The sequence below is a fragment of the Ictidomys tridecemlineatus genome, chromosome 8 (genome assembly GCF_052094955.1).
Source record: "Ictidomys tridecemlineatus isolate mIctTri1 chromosome 8, mIctTri1.hap1, whole genome shotgun sequence".
In the NCBI taxonomy this organism is placed as follows: Eukaryota; Metazoa; Chordata; class Mammalia; order Rodentia; family Sciuridae; genus Ictidomys; species Ictidomys tridecemlineatus.
Window position 1 is genome coordinate 24522063 of NC_135484.1, and position 21628 is coordinate 24543690.

General features: G+C 35.5%; 1 protein-coding gene across 6 annotated transcripts in view; it reads right to left on the bottom strand.

Annotated features, from left to right (window-relative positions):
• LOC144366018 (uncharacterized) overlaps positions 1–21628 on the bottom strand; it is a 248072-nt gene that overhangs the window by 141806 nt on the left and 84638 nt on the right. The window contains exon 3 of one of the 6 annotated variants that reach the window (XR_013424814.1): positions 12477–13573. The exons of the other annotated variants lie outside the window; for them this stretch is intronic. The gene's annotated coding sequence lies outside the window, so the exon portion shown is untranslated. Of the gene's footprint in view, positions 1–12476; positions 13574–21628 lie in introns of those variants that run through there. 6 annotated transcript variants of the gene reach the window in all.

Genomic DNA, 21628 nt, shown 5'->3' on the forward strand with positions numbered 1-21628 from the left:
TTTTGTAAAATAACATAGTGCTTTGTGTTGAATTTTACCTATCTTTTCTTAGATTTATCTTAGATAAAGGATTATTTTTACATTAATGGAGAGGTTGGTATTGTTTAATTTTCTAGTTATGTTTTGCTGGTACATAAAAACTCAAAATTATTTTTATAATTATCTGAAATTTAGAAGCTCTGCTATATTCATTTACTTATTCAAATAGCATATATATAGAGATTCTTTTGAATTTTTTAACCACACACTAATAACTTACTATTGAGCATTTGTTATCTTTTTAATTTTTTAAATTTTTATTTCATTTTTATTTGTTTGCTTGTTTGTTTTGCACTGACTATAACCACCAGTATAATTTTGAAGGAATGAAATGATGGTGGATTTTTTTTCATACTGATTTCAGATAATGCATTCAAAATTTATCATTAATTATATGATCTGTATGTATTCTGCAAGTATATATTATCAGATTAATTTTACTCTTTGCTATATGATTTTTAGTTGGTTCGTTTGTTTTGGTACTAGGAATTGAACCCAGGGTGCTTTGTCATTGAACTACATCCCCACACATTTTTGTTTATTTCTTATTTTGCCTAGAGCCTTGCTAAATTGGAGGCTGGCTTTTGAACTTGCTACACTCCTGCCTCAGCCTCCAGAGCTTCTGGTATTACAGGTGTGCACAATTGTGTCTGGCTGATTTTATAGGTGTTGAAATTTAGCAAATATTTTTTTCTACAAATATTAGGATGATAAGAATAATTTTCCTTCTCTGTTCTGTTAATGCAGTAATTATTTTTAAGTATATTAAAACATTAAAATAACTTACATTCCTCAAATAAACCCAAGTTGTTGTTTTTTTTTTAATCTGTCATCCTTTATCCACATTTCTTGGTTCAATTTGCTAATGTAGTGTTTTGTATTTTTGTATCTGTGGTCATGGACAGACTGATCTTTACTATTTCTTTATTATGGATTACATGACATACTTTGAGGACACACCAAGTTCATAATATAAGATGGAAACTTCTCACTTTTTTTCCTAGTCTCTGAAAAACTTGTTGAAAGTTTGAAAACATTTATTCCTAGTGAGGAAACATCTAGACCCCACCCACGAGGATATCACTGTACTCTTCTTGGTTTCCATTGTTTCTCTTAGGAGGTTAACTTTCAGTTTTATTGTTGTTCCTTTATTTATAGTATGTGAATTTGTTCTCTGGCTATCTTCATTATCTTCTCTTTGACTTTGGGCATCAGTGTATCTTGCAAACTCATCACGAGACTGTTTGCCTTCCAGCCAACTGGAAAGTGAAAAGACTGTGAAGGACTCTAGGTGGGAGGATTAATAGGAAACTATATGCACCACTTCTACTCATGGTCTGTTGGGATCCAGAAAAGCTCGAGGCCAAAGAAAAGGGGAACATGAGTTTGAGGGAGTTGATGTCACAGATTCAAAAAAGGGCGCCTCAAAGGAAGTGACATTTAAGGAAATGACAATCAGGGAAACAGTGAATCACAGAAAACTCTTGGGGGAGAACTTTTCATGGAAAAGAGTAGCATTAATCCTAAGGAACATAAAAGTTGGGGTTGTTTTAGAAATAACAACAAAGCAAGTGGTGGCTGAAGCATAGTAACAAGGAGAGAGACTGTATAAAAGGTCAAAGAGATGGGTGAATAGTCTGACCACTTTTCCCTTTTTTTATACTTCAAATACATGTTAATGGCATAATATGTTTCTAAGTATAATGTGAATTCAATAGAGATTTTTAATGACCTAAGTTTTAAAAAGATAACTAATGCTGCTGTGGTAAAAATAAAATGTAGCTGTGTAGGAGTGAAAGCAGAGAGCCCACGTAGCAAGCTCTTTAGCATTCCTGGAAGGAGAGGATTCTTGCAAGCACTCTAGCTCAGTTGTGGTGAAATACTGAAAAGGAGGTACAGTTGGTATTGTCTGGTTCTATTCATTCTCGATCACTTCAGGAAATCCTTTGGACTTCACTCCAGAAAAGATCCAGAGTCTTACCACCGTTCACCGCATTGAACCCTCATACCCTGGTCCTTGCTCGTGTCCTCTGGAGTCACGGTATCCTCCTCTCAGCTCTCCTGCATTCCCCTTGCCTCCCTAGGGTGGATTCTCAAATAGCAGCCAGAAACCATTGTAAACCACAGTAAGATTACGATTTCCTCTATTCAAAATCCTCTAGTAGTTCAAATATCATTCAGAGCAAAAGCACCAGTCAGGAGAAGCATCCATGTGGTTCCCGAGAACGTTTCTGTTCTGATCCCTTTATCATCCCATCTGGCTTCTTGTTGCTCCTCTGCCATGGCAGTCATGCTCCCAGCTTAGGGTTTACACTCTTTCCTCTGTTTGGGATGCTTTTCTCATTGATCTTGCATCCCTGCCTTTCTCGTGCCTTTACTGCAGAATTGCATTCTCTTGGAGGACTGTGTGAGCCGAACTGTTGAGGGCAGCATCTGGCCCCATCTCACCAGGTTTTCCATGCACTTACTTCATTGCATGCTTCACATTCTCTTATTTTCTATAATTTATTTTCTAAAATGTATGTCTTTTTACCTGTTTCCTCCACACCCCCATGCTGAATTGAAAGTTGGTATCTTTGTTTTGTTCATTGAGATCTTCCAGTATCTATATAGAGACCAACACAGGAAGGCAGCCAATAAATGAAACTGACCAATTTAATGAATGAAGGCAGGGAGCTAGAAGTCAATGTGAAGGAAACTAATTTCCTCTTTGAGGATGTAGAATTTTATTACAGATAAGAAAACCAAATAAGGAGGAGAGAAGGGTGCTCCATAAGGATCCTGTCGGATAGTATTGGCCAAAGTGCTTTACAGTCAGTACTTAGTCAAGAAACTCAGGAAACCAAGTTTTGGTGTCAAAATAAATATTTTAATTTGAGCTTGTACAATAGTAGAAAAAGAAGGCAGCGTAGCCAAGAAAATTAACTTATGAGTGGTGAAGAGAGCCACGCTGAAGTCTTCCTCTAGATAATTTATTTACAGTTTTATTGTTTGTTTGTTTGCTTCTCTTGCTTATTTTGTTTGTTTGTTTGTTTAATTTTCATTTTTTACTTGTCTGCCCAGTTTAGTCTGATTTCAAACTCTCGGTTACCATACATAACATAAAGTAAGAGCCAGGTTGAACATATAGATAAATTCTCTCACATTTTAGAAGCATAAAGATGTACAAATAATCCCTGGGAACTTTTGAGAGGTTGTGATTCAAAGGAATACTCCATGTGCTCAAGGTGAGAATTATTCCCACTTACGTAGGAACAATGAGTATGCCCATTGCTGATGCCTAGCTGCCATCTTTTGTTGTGAATCCATGGAAGGTAAAAGAATTGAAAAAGATTTTATCAAAATGACTGAACCAGAAAGGAGCAAGAACAAAGAGAAAGGGCCCAGATTAAATATCACCCCATGAATCTGGCTCATTCTGTGGCTGTGGGTTTTTTAGAAGCAGACCTTTTTCAGTTCTTTTGTTCATTTTATGGGCATCTTCCCCACCCTACTTCTATCCTTCTTTCATTCCTCCCCTTTTAGTTTCCCCATTTCATCGATAATCCAATCCAAGTACAAAAACACCACGAATGTTAGATCCTTCAACTGAGCACAATGGGTTTCACATCCTTGGAGTATTCACTCAGGAACTCTTTTGGCACTAAAAACCCTTAAGTTTGAAATCTTTATTTTTCACCTGCAAAATGTTTCAATCAAAATAATAGGATGTCTTTTCTTTCTACCTCCTTTTGTGATAAAACACAGTGGAAAGAAGGACAATTAGTAACTCTGAGCAAGTTGCTCATATTTTATTTGAAATTTGGAATAGCATAAGTAACTAAAAGCTTATCTTCCTAACATTATAGAAAGAGTTCACAACTTATCCTCATCTATTCATTCTTAATATTTATTACTGACCAATCAATATAGTTAATATAAATTTGCCATTGGGAAAGATATATATAATTAAACATGTACAATCATATTTTTAATATCCACAACTGCCAAATGAATTTATGGCTATGACAAAATTTCAATTACAAGTTTACATAACATACAGAAATACATACTAAAATTAATTCCCTTTTGAGAATATTTTCCTGCAAAGAGAATTTTTACATAATATAATTTTCACCCCTATGAAATATTAATCAATTGCATCTGACAACTTTCTTCACCAATCCATCTACCAGGTACCATTCAAAATGGTTCTGCTATAGTGTCAATGCAGCTTGTCCCCTTCAAAACCTATGTGGAGATATGCCTGTTTGCCCTCTCACTTTTCCACCATGAGATGAAGCACAAGTTTCCTGGCAGTTGTTATTGTGCTCCCAAACTTTCTAGCCTCCAGAACCATGAACCAAATAAAGCTCTGTTCTGTACAAATTAACCAGTCTCAGGTATTCTGTAAGGCAATAGAGCATAGACTCATACAGATTCATATAATAGTTATCATTTCAATTTCTTAAAAAAAATGTTTTGCTATTTTTGGTTATTTTGTAATACTGCAATGTAATCAGTTATCTGAGAGAGTGGGGTGAAATAGGAAAGTCAGAACAGCCACGAGATTCAATCATTCCTTAGAAACACATTAATCAAGAGCCACTTCTAAGCTAAGATTAAAGAAGCCGAAAATGTTTTACATACCAACTTTGAATTTTTCTTTACACCAACTTGAAGGCAGGAAATGTAAGCAGGACAAAAAAGGAATCCAAAATACCATATAATGAGCAGCTTTACATCCTGGTAATCACCATTCTCATTTCTCACAGGGGACCTCTGAAACTTGGGCCACCTTCCTTCTCAAAATAAATGGTATCCTATGATGGAACTAAACTCTTGCCCCACGCTTCTGTCTGCACAGCATCTCACCATCCAAGGAGATGTTCTTGCTCCTGCATCACTGTGCATATTTTATACAAAATAACCTTTCTGGCAAGCACTCAAATTTATCACTTCCGAAAATTTTACACTGTCTTGATAATTTTTAACTAGTTATCTTTTGAGGGAGGGTGGGGGACTAGGGATTGAACCCAGAGGCATTTTACCATTGAGAAATATCCCAATCCTTATAAGTTTTTTATTTTGAGATAAGAATTGCTGAGGCTGACTTTGAACTTGTGATCTTCCTGCCTTGTCCTTCCCTGTTGCTGCTGGTATTATAGGAGCGTTCCACTGCACCCAGGGAGTTAAGTTTTGTTCTAAAGATTTTTTTTCTCGTTTCTATTTATGTGCAACTATAATGATATAACAACTTTAAAGACTAAAATCACAAGATTCCCAAGAACTTGATCAAAAACTTTCAGCTTTCTCACTTTTTGCCCCACACCCAACCCAAGAACAACTAGAAAAAGGCAAATATATGCCTTAACTAATCATATAGAATGTCCTGCTTCTAGGTAGCCTACCTGTAGCTTTCCCATGCCAACTACCTACAGTTAGGTACTTGAAGCCTATCTGATTTTTTTTCTTTTTATTGAATCCTATATAACATTAGGATTCATTTTGACAAAATTATGAAAGCATGAACATAATTTGCTCTAATTTATTTCCCAGTATTTCCCCATTCCCTCTCCTCCTCCCTCCCCTGTTCCCTCTACTCTACTAATCTTTCTGCTATGTACTTATAGTGTTTTTTTTTTAATTAGTGTCTTGTGGATATGATGATGAGATTCACTGTGGTATATTAATATATGAACACAGGAAAGTTAGGTCAGATTCATTCCACTGTTCTATCTCTTTCCCAACCCTCCTTCCTCCCTTTAATCCCCTTCCTTTCCTCTATCAATCTTTCTTCTATATTTTTTTATCCCCGACCACCACCTAATTTTGGAGTAGCTTCCACATATCAGAGAAAACATTTGACCTTTGACTTTTGGGGACTGCTATAGCCTTTTTTATTTTGTCACTATAAAGCTCTTCTATCCCCTGTGTGTCTTTGAGTCTCTGTCAAACACAAGAGACTATGGCTGCTCCCTTGCAGTAGCAAACTCTGAATAACTAGCTTTTGTAACTATTTGGGGGTAGTCCTTGCTTATTTCCGTAGGTAATAACATTAAGAAATGCAGATCATGAGAGACTATGATAAAAATTTGAAAGAATAATTTTACTCAGCGAATTTTGCACAACTTCCTAGGCCTGATACAATCAAAATTTTCGGAGTTCCTTAGCTCTATTTTGAGGAAAGTTCTTGTTTACCTGTGTACACGAGTGGTCTATGTGGATGCGACTCAGGATGATCTGCCTTAATAAACTGAAGCCAGACCAATAAAGATGACGAAAAAAAGCTCATAGGAATCAAATAGTCTTTTTAAAGGTAACCAAATTACAGCTAATACAACTAGAATTGAAATGTACCAAGGATGCCTTTAAGCACAGTACAAAGGCAAGTAGGAAAAAGACCTCAGCTGGTGAAGAAATAAAGGTATCTATTCTTAATGTGGCAGAAGTTGGTGAAATATGCAACTCCTGAAGCAATACAAAGCAAAGAAGGAATCATTTTAAGATAAGAGAACAAAACTAATGGATATTCTCAGCAAGCCTAAAAAGCTGTGTTACTGCAATAGTGCAGAGATAATGGTGTCTACCTCTACAATTCTTTTCAATGATTGTTTTGCCAATATACAGTGTAAAAGAAACAAAGACTAATAATTGCTTGTCAGTATTGACGAAGCATGACTGGCATCATGAGAGAGAAGAGCTGGGGGAAGGTAGATGCCAATTCCCAGCTATAGCAGATACTGATAGGCTGTGCTCTGTCCACAGGAAGGACTGAGAATGGAAGGAACATTTGAAGGTCAAGTTAAATAAGCTGTTTACATCTTTCCAGTTAACAAAACACATTTCAAAGGCCAAGGATTTGAGTCATTGAGAAAATTTTAAAAGGTACAAAATGATGCAAGAAGTAACATTAAGAGAGCTCTATGTGCCAGGCTCCATTATAGGTGGCTGAGAGAAAGCTTCACTGTAGAATCTCATAAACCAAAGTTGTCAGCTATTAAGTGTTTTACTATATGGGTGAAAAATAAAGTGCTATACTATACATTCCTCAATGCTATGTAATACAAAATACTCAGACACATTTGTTTGTTTGGTTTTAGGAAATGGGATTGAGGTCTGAGGCACTTTACCACTGTTCTGCATTACCAACCCTTTTTATTTTTATTTTGAGTCAGGGTCTTGCTAAGTTGCCAAGGCTGGCCTTGAACTTGCCATCCTCTTTCCTTAGCCTCCCAAGTTGCTGAGATTACAGAAATGTGCCACATAACTCAACTCAAATTTATGTAACTAAAAGTGTCAAAACAACAACAACAAAACCCCACTAAATACACATTGAGTTCCTGCTGCAAGTTTAGAGATCTAAAGAAAACATGGAGCTGGAAGAACTCAGTGTAGGGTGAGGAAAATTAGATCATCATCTGGATTAAACATGCAGTTACAGGAATTTAGTGCATCTGTACTAATTCTGTAATAGGAATAGCATTTTGCTAGCAAAATCTTAACAACCCAGATGAAGAGCTGGAATAAAATGGGTGAATAGGAATAGGATACTGATAAAAATAGGAGTTTGATATCCACGTTTAAATGGTTTCCCTAGGATTTAAAAATAAATTTATTTTTATATCTTCCCTTGGCAAATAGTATCAGAATTCAAGTAGTTTCCTGAATTAAAAAGTTCTGGATTTTTCTCCATAGGGTTTATGTAGACATGTGCTTGTATTGATAATACTCAAATAACTTGACAATAAAAAAATAATGAATAACATTTAATTATTTCATGGCCAGGCTTGTCACACATTAGCTTTGCAATTATCTGCCTCCATTTCAACAGTCAAATGCACTTGACTGGGATGCTTTCCTGGCTCAGCCTCACTGCAAAACTCAGTGAGACAATGGAAATGTTAGCAGATCCCACTGGTAGTAAACAATTTGATGCTATATATATATTATTATTTTGTTTTTGTGCTTAAGCACCCAGAGCTACCCAGATCCAAGAAAGGTAGAAGTCAGCTTCTGCAGACCTTTCTGCCTAAATGAAAATTCAGTGGTAAAGCATAAACAAGACTTTTTACTCTTGAAAATATTTCTCTGATGTTAAATGGGAAATGTGTCACACTGTAATTTAAAGTATAAACCCATTTTACTTGGTGGCTTCTTGAATCCATCTCAGAAGGATAGTCCAAAAAGTGACATATTTTACGTGTGTCTAAAGCTCACATCAGCCTGTTTGTTACAACACAGCTGAAACTCAGCTTTGACCATTTCATAGACAAGCCAGTGTCCTTCTGAAAAGAAGCAAACACACACATCTTCTAATGTCCTGATATTTTAATTATATTCCTTCTCATTTTTCTTCTCTATATCATCACTTTTATTCAATGACCAATCTATTTTTTGGAATATTGTCTCAAATCACAGTCTAAAGAAAAAAAATCTGTATACAATTTGTCATCCTTCAACAAGAAATGTTCTTCTTAGCTACTAAATGAATAACCCTATTTTATCATTACCTTCTTCTGTCACCTCCTTCCCTCCCAGAATTTAACTGAAGGTCTCATTATGTCTCACCTTGGAGTTTGCAACTGACTTCAAAACTGACGTTGATGCTGTTGTTTCTTTCTACTCAAACCCACCTGCAACACTGTCCCTAAGTTATTTTCCTAAAACTGATCATTTTTCAAAAATTGATCATGTCACTTTCTACATCTCCTTATTACGTACAGAATAAAATCAAAATTCTTTGACTTCACCAAAAATATACCCAAAGCTAATAGCTCATTCTTTTCCTTCCTTCCTGAAACACAGACACTAAACTTTAGCCACTCTGCTACCATACACTACACTTCACATGCCAGGCTGGGTAAACCAGAGATAGGAAATAGCTTGCTTGGTACTGTATATCCAGCCTGACATGTCTCTCCTTTCTCTTTTACGTAGCAAGTCTATACTCACTTTCAGTATGAGTTCAAATTTCACCTTTTGGAGTCTTGTATTTTCAAAGAAGGAGTATTTTTTACCTTCCTCTGAAATCTGAGAGGACTTTGTACAGCTGCTTTGACTTTCCCTGAAACTTCAATTATTCATGTAGGCTCTACTTATACCACAGATTGTGACCTTCTTAAAGGAGACACTTACTTTTTCATTTTTTTAGGATCTTGCTTAGTGTACCCAACACCTAAGATTTGTCCATAAATGCTTACTGAATGAATGAAATGAATGGCCACTTAAATGAAACAATTTTACTCCATATGACTCCATGCCATGCACTCATCGTTTTACTCTCTTTAAGGGTCACAAAAAACTCTAAGAAGTTAATGCAGATGGAGTAATATAAATCCATCTACATTTCACAATAATAAAATGAAATCGACAGCTGGATATTTGTGAAGATCACATAAGATATACAAGAACTTTAGCTACAAAGAAAGAAGAACTTCATTACTCTCCCATCTCTCTCTGCAGTGGCCTCACTCTGGTGGGCAGCTATCCTACATAGTGCATTGTCAGTCTTCAAAATGGCAAATACAAAAGCCTTTGTCACTTTTTCCCATAGAGAAGCATGGATGGCTGGCGGCTCCCACTTCAAACTCTTGAAACATTTTAACTTAAATGTATTCTAAAAAGTACCCTAACTTGAAACTGTAAGTAAGTTTGGGAGATTATTAAATGAAGGGAATATTTCTATCTATAGGTTTAGACATTTTTTGTTGTTGTTCAGAGACAATTGTTCTCATATCAGATGTCGTTTACATTATTTAATATCTTGGCTTCCATAATTCATTTATTATGGCTCCAATTAAGTTATAATTTATGAATTCAGTAAAAATTAAAGTAAAATAAATATTAATGAATTTTAATATATGAAGATTTTTAAAAGTCACTTGAGTCATTTTTTTTTCTGGAATTTACTACAGATAGCCATTCTTCTTCACAAAAGTAAAACAAAACCCAAGTTATTTTCAAAATATCTATCAATTTCCATGCCCTTTAAATATGCACAAAGAAATGGAATACATAGAAAGTACAGAATTTATGTCAAAGGAAGACTTAGGGAAAAAAAAATGGTGCCCACCACTGATTTATCAGTGTATGGAGGGGAAAAGGGAGAATAAACATTGAAAATACACTAATATCCAAGAATTTAAAATCAAACTGAAAGGTTTACCCCAGGATTCTCGTAAGTCCCACTAGGGAGAATGCTTGTATGCTTTTCTATGTCTGGAAGACAGAATCTGATAAAGGTTGTTTGATAAGTTTAACAAAACTTGGCTTCAATTTTATTTGCTGAAAGTTTAAATTTGTCATTTCTACTTTTATTACCTTTTATTTTTCCTTCTACTGTACACTCCTGTTTCTACTATTTCAACATCATGATATTAAAGCTTGCAAGACTAAAATTCTTTATAAGTACCTAGAATTTAAAGGAATTATTCATTAATTTCATGTACAAACTTGTTTTAGTGATGAGTTAATGTGAGCATAAGACTTTCCAAATAGAGGAGGCATCATTTGAAACATAAATCTAGGGATTCAAAATTATCTGTTCTATGCAAACATTGCAATGCAGTTTGTAATACTTCATTAACGTTGTACTGCTATCACCTCAGATAATCTCCCAAAGGGCCTGAGAAAGTGACTACATAAACGATTTGCTGATTATAAGTTAGAATTATTCTTCACTCTTCCATGTGGAAGGCACTAGAAAGGAGAGATTTCCTAATAACAAAATACAACTAAAGGAAAGGAAATAGTCGTAACCATGCTCAATAACCACAGATTTAAATTCCATCAGTTGAGACAAATGAGCTCACAAAAAGCTGAGGCATTTCCTCATTGGAATGAAGAGATTCTACCAACTCCTCACATATTTTCAAATAAATGCTTCTATGAAAAGTTGAATAAGGGAAAGAGCAGGTAGAATTCTGAGAAGGAAATAAGAATTCTTAAATCAAAAATTATAGTATTGAACATGAAGTATAGGATCTTCAAGAGTGGTGCACAATACTTAGTTTCAAGAAACCCATTAACCTATACTGAGAAGCCTAAACACAATTGAATACATACAGGAAAATTGTATGAGAATAAAAAATATTGTACAAATATTAGTTGCTCCCAAGTTATTATATTGACATAATAGAATTCTAATTCTAATTTTGTGGAGAAAATGCATAAAATAAGCATTTGAATGGAAAACAATGCAGTACACAACTAAATGTACAGTTTGACTCCTTCTTTGAAAAACATAATGTATCATAGTATGTATAGAAGCAAATAGAGCCAAATGTTAATGCGGTTATCCCCTAATGGGAGGATCATTGTTGATTTGGTTTTCACATCAGGCAGTCTATTTCAGTGAAATATTTATCTCCTAGAGTCCTTGAAAAGTTCATTACTGTTAAGCTCAAATAAAAGCCGTGTGGAAATGCATTATAAAATATGAAACATTTTGCAAATATGAAAGTTTTAAATTGTGTAAGAAACATTTAAAATCTGACCTTTCGATATGATTGGCCAGAGTTTTGTTAACTCTATATGTCAAATCCCCTTTCTATCACTTTAAATATCTTTCTTTTCCCCCTACCATCAACAAACCAGGGTTCTCACTTTACATACTAGAATCTTTCCTGGAGGAATCAAGAAATATTTAGTCTCGATTTCACTAAAAATCACAGAAGAATTCAACTTCAAAACTCTACAAACAATGTTTCTAATTTGTCTGCATTGTGTCACTGTAATAGTATAAGATGTACTTGGTCTTCATGCCCATTTTCTGACCTAAGGCTCATGAAACCCTTGGAGAAAGCATGTTCTTCATATGCTGATGGATAGCTGTGGTTGGTGGCACCTAGATAACCTCTGGAAGAATGGCAGCAGGTCATAAGAAACACCAAGATATGATGAGAATGTTAGCACTTTTCAGCCTCACCCTCCCACTTCTCAGGATGCAGGAAGGTTGAAATTAAGTTGATCACTAATATCAATGACTTTATCAGTCTTGTATATGTAATGAAGTTTCTGTAAAAACTCAAAGGGCAAGATTTGGGAAGCTTCCTGGAAGACAGTGCATTGGAAAGAGCATGGAAGCTCGGCTCCTCTTCCACCAGACCTCACCCTGTGCTCTCTTCCATAAGTGATTCCTCAAGTTTTATGCACTCTTTTATCACATTATTTAAACCCCAGAAGGGGATGGGTCATAGAAATTTATTATTCATAGTAAGTTAGTCATAACATACCACTTACAACTGGTATCTGAAATGTCTTGTGGGATAGAGCACTTGACTTGTGGGACTTGGCATGATTTACAGGTAATATCACAGTTGAATTGAATTGGAGAACACCATCTGATATCTATAGTAAGAATCAACTTATTTTGTGAAGGGAGCACCCCACTTCCTAACACACATACACACATATTTTGGTGACCATAGGTGCCACATTTAATGAGTGGTATACACCTTGATTCCTTTTCTCTGTCCTTACAGCCATTTAACACTAAAGAACATCTACAATGAAAAACAATAGTTCTATGGCCAAGCAGCTTTGAAAAACATTGTCTAGTATTCCTCATCTTAGAAATTTACTAGTAATAAATTCTGTAAGGAATGAAGCAAAAGAAGAAATAAAGAGAGAGGAGAGGTGGCTCCACAGTAACACAGGTTTATTCAGGATGAACCTGAGGAGGGGGGTCCAGTGGAGACTGTGACCCATCTTCTCCTTACAGCCTGGGGTAGAAACAAGGGAAAGAGGGAGGGAGGAATGTTTGTAGTTAGTCTATCACTAGCGATTGTCAGGGATCCCTGTGGTGTCACCATTATAAGTAACCAGATGTTTTTCAGGATTTCAGTCCCAGATAACAATTACCTTTATTACCTTTCTTGGGATTCCTTTGCATGATGGTGGAATATTTCTTGGATTTTCTTTTCATGATAATGGAGCATTGCCTAGGGTTTAGGTCAAGCTGAATCAGGGACCTCGAGGTGACTCTTGTTTCAAGATAGAGGATATGTTTCAAAATAGTGTTGCCTGTGTCAAGTTCTACCTAACAAGTTCTACCTAACAAATTCTAGAAAACATATTATTTCTCTTCATATGACTTAATATTTGCCCATGTATTTGACCATCAAACATCTTTGTGAAGTAACATTATTTGCACATTTTGGGAAATGCCATTCAACATAATGATGATCAAAGGATTTTTATAATAGAAAAAAAGGAGAACAGTTGTGTTTTAGAAAGACAACTGTAATATCATGAAGAATAGATTAATACTATACAAAAAACAAAGATTTAACTAAGGGGAGTGTGCTGTTATTCAAATAATTTCATGTAGACTACTGTATTAGTCAGTTTTGCATCACTGTGACCAATATATCCAATAAGAACAACTTAGAGGAGGACAAGCTCACACTTTTCATCTGTGGGTCTCTCTTTTGTTCACAGTTTCAGAGGTTTAGTCCAAGGTCTTCCTACTCCATTGTTCTGAGCCCAAAGTGTAGGCAGAGCATCATGTCAGAAGGCCATGTCAGAGGAAAGCAGCTCAGGGCATGGCAGCCTGGAAGAAGAAAGAGTAATATAATCCCCAAGGCAAACTCCTAGTGTTATACTTCTTCCAACCATGCCCTATCTGCTTACAGCTACCAACTATTAATGCAGTCGAGTTGTTAATCCATGAAATGAATTGATCCTGTGATTAGTTTACATCATAATCCTTTCATTTTACCATTGAACATTTCTGCTCATCTCACACAAGCTTTAAGAGGACACCTCATATCCAAACCATAACAACTAATCCACCCTTTCAAATGCTAACCCCAAATTTTCCTTCAATAATTTGAACTCAAAATCATGTTCTCTAGATTCTCCTTCACTGTTCAGAGAATTTCCAATCCAACTCCTGTTATACTTTCATTGTCTTTATTAAACATTTCATGTTTAATAAATGTAATTTCTTATAAAAATCACAAATTGCTTTTTAAAATTTTGACTGTGAGGATAAAGGCAGAGAGGGAGAATCAAGGTCAAATTTGGAAATAGGAAAATTATAAGGGAAAATGAATAAAACACTTAAACCAAATCAGTGATGGCTACAAAATTGTCAGAAAAGGTAGTCATAACTATTGATATCCTGGAGGAAGTTGCATTGAATGTCTATCACCAATTCATTTCTTCCATCCTTACCCTTATTTCCACTTTAAATGACAGTGCTTTAATCCTCAAGATATTACAATGGTACCCAAACAATTCTGAGGCTCAAAAACAAATGGGTATCATGGCTGATAAGATTCAAGTCCTTTAACCCAACAGAATCCACTAAAATCTAGCAATAGTCTACTTTTCCTATTTGTATTTCCTCAATGGCGTGACATAATCTCATTTTAATCAACTTTATGTCTTCAGAATAGCCCACTGAATATTCTAGAACAAAACCATATTCATATTTCTTCTCCTTCTTAGTACCTCAGGATTATACTTCCCAGTCCTCTTACTTATACAAGTAATTTTCAATGGCTTTGGGTAGTAATGATATATGCCACTACTAAGTCAACTATTCAATAGCCAAAGCAATATCTTCTAGTTTTCTCTTCTGTCTGTAGAGACAAAGACACCTATTCTGTAGAGTTCAGCTTGGAGATAGTAGAATCTTTGCCAGCCTGAATCCATGACTGTGTATAGCAAACTCCCTCAGTTGGCTCTTGTCGGAACATATAAGCTTAGGAAAAAGTACATTTTGTCCTGTTAAACCAATATGATGTGGAGGTAGTCTATTATGTTGGTGTAACCTAGCTATTATGGTTTGTACATGAGGTGTCCCCTGCAAAAGCTCATGTGTTAGTTAGTGCAGGAATATTTGGAAGTGAAACAGTTAGAATAGGGTACCTGTAACCTAATCAGCACATTAATCCACTTAATGCATTAATCCTTTGAATGATAACAGTAGGTAGGCTGGATAACAGTGGGGCATGGCTGGAACATGAGCTCTTGGGGATATTTTGTCACTGGCTCCTCACTCTTGCTCTCTTTTTCCTGGCTGCCATGAGCTAAGCAGCTTTCTTCCACCACTTACTTTGGCCATGGTGTTCTGCCTCATCTTCAGCCCAAAGCTATAAAGATTGTAGACTGAAACTCTGAAATTTTGAGGTCGAAATAAACTTCCTCATCTAAGTTGTTCTTGTCAGGTATTTTGTTCACAATGATAAAAACATCTGACCAACATATTAACCTATCCTGGTCTGCAAAAGAACTTTATTAATACCACCTCCGAATTCTTCTAGGAAATGTACTGTCAAATTATTTGCATCTTTTTTTTTCTAGGAAAGAGTGGGGGAAACAAGATATTTTAAAGTAGAATAGAAAACATAATGATTCAGGTTCAAAGAACCCTGTAATTATCCTGGGAAGTCCCCTCTGGTAAAGGTCAGTGTACTGTCAGTAGAGAAAAGAAGCATGGGAGTATTTCTTTGTCTTTTTTCTGTTCTGTTCTTTTCCTCCTTTCTTTCTCTTTCTTTTAATCATACCACATAGCTACAGAAAGGACATTAATCCTGAGAATATCAATCTTCTAAGTGATTAATTCTGCACACTTTATTACAGTCATTTCACTTAAAAGAAAAGAAGTTTGTTCTCAGAATAAAAACTTCTAAAAGGAAAAATGTTCACCAGGGAAACATCAGAAAAATATCAAAGAGTCTGACAGATGAATAAGGAGGAATCCTCTCTATGCTTATAGGAATAAACCTTGCACATTCTTATCTGAGCTCTAGGACTGTTTAAAGTCAGTCTGTTATTGTTATCAAGGACAGAGGATTGATTGTTTTCCTCTGACGTGTTGTCTGACATAAAAAAGATTTTTACCCCTCTCTTGTTTGAAGCTACCTTCTTAAGGAAACTCGCTTCATTTAGTTATTTGAAATATTTTGGAAGAGTGTGAATGTAAAAGGTTTACTAGTCTTTTACTATTCTTCTACCTTCGGTTCTACTTCTCATAGTTTTTCTCCAGTACCAAGATGCCTTCATGCCATGGAAAAATGGAATGATGCTCAACACATTTTAAATTTTTTCCTTCCCTTTATGAGAAATACATTATCTCTCAATTGTATCTCTGACATGACAATACATTCTGTTTTTTTGAGCTCCCAAGAAAGCCAGCTGAGCCATGCACCAGATGAGATAGAGACCCCTGCATGGTTCATGTCATTTAAGGACACTGGAAACAGAGAATGTAGATCAGCAAGGAAACAGAAATATCTTTCTATCTGCTGCAGCAGCTCTGACATTCTCTTCCATGCCCAAGCTCTGATACTTTGCAAAAATCCACAGCAGCTTTCTCCCCCACTCATCCAGGGAAAAATCATATTGACCATCCATATTTTCAAACATAAGTTGTTCTCATATGTGAATATTGGAAAAAGTGGGTCATTTCTAAATTTCATCTTGCTTTAATAGCTTTAGGTTAAAAATGAACATTTAAAATATAGCCTTGGTTTGACCTTTGCTTTCTTATTTTAGATGATCATTGTGAAGGGTTTTAAATAAAAGATGATCATATTAACTGAGGATTCTTCAAAGGTCAGCTTGTCTATTTGTCTGAATAGGTTTGTTATCTTAAAAGACAGTCATGTTTTCATTTTGGGACCATCCATATGCGCCGTAAAATAGTATCCATTGTCTCAAAATTGCCAATTCCATGGTTTTGTTTAAAGTACAAAAGTATAATATGCACTTCCTTTGTTCCTGGCCTTCATAGGAAGGAGCCTGGGCAATGAGGAAACAGTGGCTTCCTTGACCACTGAGAGGGGTGCCCAAAGGAAGTGTGGGGAGAGCACAAAAGAGATTTGACTACTTCCCAATTTTTTTTGTAGCAATAGTTCTCCCCACATTAATAGCATTTCCTTATATTTACTTACACTTACTGAGATTCATGGAAAAAAGAACTGCTTAAATAAAATTCAAAAACTTAACTTTATACTAAAATAAACTGGTTGGTGAACAGTGCTGGAAGATTATCAAGTTGACTTTAAGATACTCGGTGTGCAACTATAGACCAGAAATACTTATTAAATGTCATCATGAGCATGAAGCTGTGGTAAATTAAATATTGTTTGGGGGAAGAGGTACGGAAGAACATATTTAGCATGGATTTCTGAAGAATTTCCTCCAAAAGAGGAACCTCACATGATTCTGCTTTTTAACCAAAAAGAAACAAGCAAAGTAATATGACTACAATGACACTTCATTGATTCCAGGATAATATTAGCATTTCAGTTTTATATATTTACATTGCTTTTAGAAAGCACTCCCCAGCTCTGTTACTCAACAGAGAACCAAGTGATAAGAGATGTGAAAAGATGGTTAGCCCTCAAGGAACTTAAACACCAACAGCAACCAATATATCAACATTGAGGGATTGTTATTTTTGGTGAATAAGTTTATCATCCCCATGAAAGGTATTTATTACCACAATGTGAATCTGCATGTACATTTTTAAAGTGTGATAATCCAACCACTCTAAATACCTTTCCTGACTTAAAAGAATCTCACATTACAATATAGAAATTAAAAAAAAACTGAAATTTTATGCTCTTTCTAAGTGCTTCCTATTGCTACAAAAGTGGTCAACCTGACAAGTTAGAATTGATTTCCAAATGGTTTTATATCATTCATCTCTTTTGGTCACATAGTTCTCTGGGTCACCAAAGGAAAAACAGAGTTTGTCAGAAAGATAATAATAAAATAATATTTCTTTCCATCTAAGTCTATCTTAGTTTCCATTGTCTTTAAGTTAATTGAATTCTACTCCATTTAAAGGCAGGTATCAATTTATTATGTATGGAAATATTTATAATTAAAAACTAAATATATTTTAATATTAAAAATAAAAATGAAATAGTGTTTTCCATGACCTTCTTAAATTTCCCATAATTTTTTTCCTAGGAAATAAAGAAAGGCTCAGGGAAAATAATTTACTTTTTCCTGCCTATACTACTAGCACTAAGAGTCTGATTCAAATTTTATTTTGATCCCATTATATTTTCATGTTTTTATTTTGTATTGTACCTTATATACATTTATAACGTCGTTCAGTAAGAGTGAATGTATAGTAAACTGCCATTCTGAGGAATAGCACTGTTAATCAGTTCAGGAAAGGTCATTCTTTGTTTGCTTATTCTATAAATCATGTGCACATTTCTTCTAAGTGGCTTCAAGATGTGCAAGGTCTCAATTCCACCAAGCAAATAACTGTACCTTTTTGAATAAAAAGTTTCAGCCACTATAATGGAAGAAGTGACATCGGCTCATATTCTACATGCATTCAACTAACAGTAACTTCAAGGGCAAAAATCAGCCTGTAAAAATGAAACCAAAATGACTGGAAACAGAAGGCACACACTAAGTTAGTCATTGATTGATTTAGTTGGGAGGGCCAGGGAACAAGCTGACATTGATTTATCTTTTAATCTAACAGAATAACAACAAATCTTAAAGCAATCAGTTTTAATGGTCTTAATAACTCCAATCAAATTATTCACCTTCCACATTAATATAGGAGGCTGGCTTCATATTTATTCATCAGATTTGTCAAATAAATATCACTGTATGCCAAACTAAACTCCAGTCCTTCAGACTAATAGATCCTGTTAGCATTTCATTTTTAATTGTCCTCTCCTTGTAATTATAGTGACCACAGGTCCCAGTTTTCCAGGCATTAGTCCTCTATGCTTTTGCACTGGCTTAATTTCCCAGAACTTCTCCTCATTTTCTGGAATGTCTTCAGTTGAAAGATAAGGCATCTGACCACCATGCTCCCAACTCTGCTTTTATTATTTTCTGTTTCTTTAGGGCCTATTAAAAGCTTGAGATTCTCTTTCAGTTCAGTGTGGGCAAAAATTTGAAAGAAATCCACAACTTAAGGAATCTACCTGATATTCCCTTACCGACCTAAAGAAAGATTTTTCCCTCAGCTCCATTAGGTGTCTGAGTTTCCAAAACGAGCAACCTGGTGAGATAAAACTTCCCTGACAGCCTGTGCCCTATGTGCTTTTCTTTTCAATGACTCCACTTAAAAAAAAAAATTCTACTTTCTGACAATGGCAGAAACTAAGATGGATCTTGTGAGTGAATTTTTAAAAAGAAAGCTACTTATCTTTTGTTTACTTGACCCAAACTTTCTTAGCATACATTTTAAATGTCTGAGATAGTGGTGTAATGAAATCTCAGCACTGTTTACTTACACTGGTCCTGTTTTGCATTGGTTTTAGGTTCTAAAACAACAAGAATTCTATCAGTGATGAAAATGGTGAACACACAAGAATCTTCAGGACCCTGTTGGAGTCACATTGAAGTTTTCACCATCAAAGTGATGATTCTACAAAGAGATATGTTACAGAGGCCTCCTGGGGCTCTCCAGGAGGGGCTGATAGGTGAGGAAAGGATATACTGACAGGAGCCTCTGCTCAATGGATACCAGCCCAAGTTGATGCCAGGAAATAGAAATCAATGGCCACAGCAATGCAGCTTCTACTGAGTTTCCAACCTAATGGATTGCTCATTTAGCTAGACTGTAAATTTGATCTTGTGTAGCATTTACTTTCTTTATTTAGATCAGGATTAAAACAGAACACCTAAAAAGGCCACATAGGATAAAGAGGCTGTGAGAAGCCTTCAAAGGGATGAGCATTCCCCGTAGATATAAATAGATTGTTGTTTTGATCCATTTAAAAGGTCATCAGTCAACTGTTCTGTTTCTCACTCTCATTTCCCTCCATCACTTTCTCAAGCACAGAGGACTACATCTAAAAAAAAAAAAAAGTAAGAATGAAAGAAAATCACCAACCCAGCCCATCTCTATCTCTAATAGTAAAACACAAATTTAGAACTAATTCTTTACAGGTTTTAATTTTCACTGCTCAGATAAATGCCAGTCTTTTTTTGTTTGTTTGTTTTATGAAAATGCAGCAAAAATAATTCAAAATCTAAGGAAATGATGAATATAAGAATCATCTCTCAGCCATAGGAATTTGAGAAATTATCTTGGAAAATTTGCCCTTTTTCCAAAATCATAACCAGATAAAGCCATTACCTTGAAGTGTTCCGCTCCTCTATTTAAATTTGACGTAAAGGATCTAACAAATTAGTAATTGCTGCTAATCATCAGGTTTTACCAGGTTTACAAAGCCAATTTTGAGGTGCTAATAGGCCCTAATGGGGAAATCAGCCCTCAGTTAAATAAACAAATCATTAGGTTTGCTGTAGAAAAGTTAATATGGACATAGATTGCAAAACAACTGATCTCATTAGTAGCCTAAAATATCGTTCAAATGAATGCTGTACACATTATCTGAACACTGTGGTAGGAAAGATGGCAAGGCCAGAAAAGGAAATTCTATAGTCCTGAACTTTGAGTTATTTATAATCAACTGGAAAGAGATACATGGACATGCCATAAAGCATCAGAGGCGATCCAAGCAAACTGTGCTATACTAACATTTGATGATGTGCCCCTGGTGTGCGTGACCTATGTCTTAAACAACATTTAATATTTAACAAGCACTTACCAAATACCTATTGTCAGGCACCAGATTGAGCAGAAGGTTATGCCAGTGACAAAGATACAGTCTGTTTTGAGGAATGTCTCCAACCTGAGGAGGGAGGGTAATGAGTCAGGGAGTCTTCCCTGTTGGAAGAGACATGTACATTGAGACCTGATGTAAGGACGAGAGAGGCCAGAGAATGAGAATGACAAGGTATTCACAGGAGGCAAATGAAGCGTGTGATATGCCAGAAATAAGAAAAGAGTGTGGTACATTACTGATGCTACAGAGAATTTGACATATATTGAAAACAGAATTTCAGGGATTCAGTCCCAGCCTTTACCGCAATTTAAAGGGTTGAATGTGACATCCAGTAGATCCTCAATAAAAATTGGCTGGAATTAAATTGTGAAGATTCCTATTTAAAATGTCTCAAGGAAATCAGGATCACATTTAAATCATCATTGTTTTTTGTCCTGGACAATGACATTCTCAAATGCTCCCTCCCATGTATTGATCCTATTCTGCATGGTTTCCTTGGAACATTCTACAAACCACATATAGCCTTCTTAAAGCCCCAAATATAAACCACATTGATATTCAAACAACAGGCTCACCATTGAGTTCTCAAAACATGGTCTTTTTCTTGCATCACATGCCAATGAAGGCAACCTGTATTCACTTGGATCTAAAGATTTATAAGCCCTCCCCTCTTAGCTTGTCACATCCATTGGGTCACCAGATTGTCTCAACACTGCCTCACAAATATCTGTCTCTCTCTCTCTCTCTCTCTCTCTCTCTCTCTCTCTCTCTCTCTCCACACACACACACACACACACACACACACACAAATAAATAAGGTATTTTAAAAATTCTCCAGATGGAATTATGCTAACATGTTATGTAGCTTCTGCTTTTAAATCATAATCTAGGTTGACAATTAAGGAACATTTATTAAATTTAATGTATTATTATATTGATCCATAGATTTAATCAATAAATTAAAATTACCTACTGCATACCAGACATATACTTACTGTATTAATAAAGCAAATTTTACCTACACATTTCTTGTCAAC